Raw genomic sequence first — 3,190 nt, forward strand, 5'->3', positions numbered from 1 at the left:
TTTTTCAGGGGAGCATGCAAGTCCACAGTGTCGGGCGTATGCGTTTACCGTGTCTGCCGCTCGCTGAAGCAGCTCTTGTTTTTCGCCTAAGGAAATCTCGCCCCCCATTGCGCAAATGTTCACCGTACTTTGATCAGACAGCAATTTTAGGTAGGGCAAAGGAAAAGAAAGAAAGGGAAATAAAAGAAGCCTTTGAGATATTGGAGGCCGGAGAAGAGTGCGTAAGCACACCCTCGGTGTTGTTATCAAGTGAGGAGGTGCATCTAATCAAAAAACGAAGAAGCGTGCGACACAGCCGTTGGCAATGAATTGATTGTTTCAGCACGTTCGTGGAATGTATTTATGTACCCTCGTGCCAGAATAAATTTTAGTTGTTAGTGCGCACTGGTCCTGTGTCCTTCGTTCCGGTGTCGTTTTGTTAGTGTGTAGCGCGTTATTCAAACCAAAAAGTAGTGTAGCTATCGCTACAAAAACGATGCTGCTGATCAACGCAAACGCGCAGCCGGGCCTGGTAGCCCAGCCGCCCATATAGCCTCACTTCGGTACAGTGACGCGCAAGAAATACTGGCACTCAATGTCTAAGTTTCTATTTAAAAGAAATGATTGCCGAACGAATAAGTATAGAAAGATTTTGCGTATAGCTACGCTGCAAATTTTTATCGACTGGAGCTGCTGATTGAAGGCTAAGCTGACAAAGCACCCCGCGTCCGCAAGTGACTTTGAAAGGAGACATAAAAATAATGACATTACGGGCGACTTAGCAGAAACGTAGCACACACACCAAATATGGGCTAAATAGCCGAGAGAGGGAGCAGAGAGTTCTAGCTGCGGCGAGTATTAGAAAAGGCAGCACACCCAAAGTCAGTCGCTGACGCCCTAAGCACGAATGGCGTGTGGTTTAGAGTTGTGCTTGTGTCCGCTGTGCCGTTCGCTGGCGTCTCTCAAGTTTGTTTCAACGCTTGTCAGTGAGCGTGTGGCTTGTGTCTGCTCGCATGGGAACACCCGCGCTGTAGGCAGGAACTACTGACCTCAGAAACTCTTCTCCTTCTTGCGCCGGGCGCGCGACCCCATTGGTCGAGCGCGGAAACCACCTTCTAGAACAATCTAGGTCATTCGCGGCACGCTGAGCCATCGGCGCAGGAGCGAAGGAAGAGGGTATCATTTTGGCGCGCACAAGGTTACCCCCTTTCCGTCGACAACGAGCTAAAACTTCTCCGACATTCGAGAAAAATAGACGCCGCGCGCGGCCCTGCCTCCCGCGGCGCCGCGCCGGCGAGCTGAGTGGAAAGCACGGTGTTCTTCCACCGTGGTGGAAAGTTACGCAACCCCCGGGGTTCCTTGCCCGCTGTTTTTTTGTTTTATTTTACCGCGCGCCGGCGCGATTGCTTACGCGCAGCGCCGGGTTTTTTCGAAGAAGCGCCGAATTTTGTGACAGACATACCACATGACATGGGCAAACCTTTCTTTACTCCGGGCAGCTGGTGTAAAGACGTGAGCCAGCGCTCGTCACATCGGGGCGACTCCAAAGGCGTCTCATTGCGAAGCGACGAATGTGACTGCATTTATGTAGGGGCAGTTTTTGAACGAACGAAAGCGCTTGTGGTTTCCTCTCACATTGCATGGCGGTCTCAAGCTGACGGAAGAATGAACACCATGTCTTAGGCGGTCTCACGAGCTGGATCAGGCGCTTGAGCCGTGCATTCGTTTTTTAGAGCGACAGCTCTACTCAATGCAAAACTCTAGTTTCAGTCCGTGCGTTCGTATGACCTTCGAATGCCCTTCGGACTTCGCAATTTAGCAACGTTTTTCTTCGAAGAGTCTTTCTGTTTCAAAGCCTGTATTAATGACACGAGGAATTAAACTGGTGAAACAGGCTTGCACTACTGTATTTTAAATTTTGCTCCAGTTGCCTGTATGCATTTAGAGCTATATTTCACGACACACAGACTGGCACGGGACAGAGCTCAGCGTCGCATGTTCTCCCCCATTTTCATTTTTAGATGTATATGCCCGTTCCCATGGCCTGAGTTCTCCTCCATCAGAAATTATCAAGGGACTGGCCCGCTCAGCCCTCGCCATTTCGCCATCCCTAAAGATTGGCGATGCTTGCGGGTTCGATACCGGCTGTAGCGTCAGGTGGTCGAAATTATTCCGGAGCCCCCCACTACGGCACCTCTCTTCCTTTCTTCTTTCACTCCCTCTTTTATCCCTTCCCTTACGGCGCGGTTCAGGTGTCCAACGATATATGAGAGAGATACTTCGCCATTTCCTTTCCCCCAAACTAATTATTATTATTATTAACTGACGCCGCCTGTGTTTTTTCAACGCGCGCGTATCCGGAGTCGATTTTCCACTACCTGTGCGGCGTCCCTCAGACCATGGGGACCTGTAATTTGCAGGTTGCCGATGCACTGCTTTGACTGTAGATGTTAGCTACACAAATTCGCTCATCAGCGGCACAGCTTATTTTGAGGACTGTCCTTCACAGTGGCCTAATCTGGTTATTAATACATGCTTCTGCAGGTCAAACGCATCCACAAACGAAAAGGCACTTGCAAGATGCTGGCTTACCGATCAGCTGCAACCAGGCCTGACGAAGTACTGTGGCGTTGTAAGCCTAAAGGTGACATCGGGTAACTGTTTCTCATTTTTGATTTTACTGACGGGGGATGCGCGTACGCAGTCCCCCAATACCAAAAATTACATGCCCCATCTGCCTCATTAGAGGAAGTGGCAGGGGTCAACGTGGCCGCAGTGCAATGACCACATCTCACCCTGGAGGCTCTTCCATCCTGACCAAGGATGCCCCGGCACCAGGTAAGTATGCCACACATACGCTTGGCTTTGCGTACCCATTAAATTCGACCGCCATACTGTTGCAGGGAAGAATCTTTTATAAGTCAGTTTTCTACCCAGAAACACGCAAATGAAGGTATAATTAAATGTACTTCAGCCATCACTCCTGCCTTTAGTTAAAAGTTTAATTACTGTGCGGCTTTTTACCTAACCTGAAGTTGTATAATTGCACATTTAAGGCTCGATATGCTTCCATCCTATTGGTTAATGTGGTGACACCTGTCAACAACTTTTTGCTCTTCCTTTTGTTTTGAGAAAAAATAGCGCCGATGGTATCAAGGGCGCTTGAGTTCGCCTAAAAAGTAGACGCGATGGCGCCTTCTCCTCCTTTTAT

The 3,190-nt window shown here is 49.3% G+C and overlaps 1 non-coding gene across 1 annotated transcript; it reads right to left on the reverse strand.

Annotated features, from left to right (window-relative positions):
- Positions 1-2,662: 2,662 nt before the first annotated feature.
- On the reverse strand, positions 2,663-2,825 carry LOC144102869 (U1 spliceosomal RNA). The gene has a single exon (XR_013308248.1). It is a non-coding gene; the product is annotated as a U1 spliceosomal RNA (small nuclear RNA).
- Positions 2,826-3,190: the final 365 nt, after the last annotated feature.

Source organism: Amblyomma americanum, chromosome 8, assembly GCF_052857255.1.
Source record: "Amblyomma americanum isolate KBUSLIRL-KWMA chromosome 8, ASM5285725v1, whole genome shotgun sequence".
In the NCBI taxonomy this organism is placed as follows: Eukaryota; Metazoa; Arthropoda; class Arachnida; order Ixodida; family Ixodidae; genus Amblyomma; species Amblyomma americanum.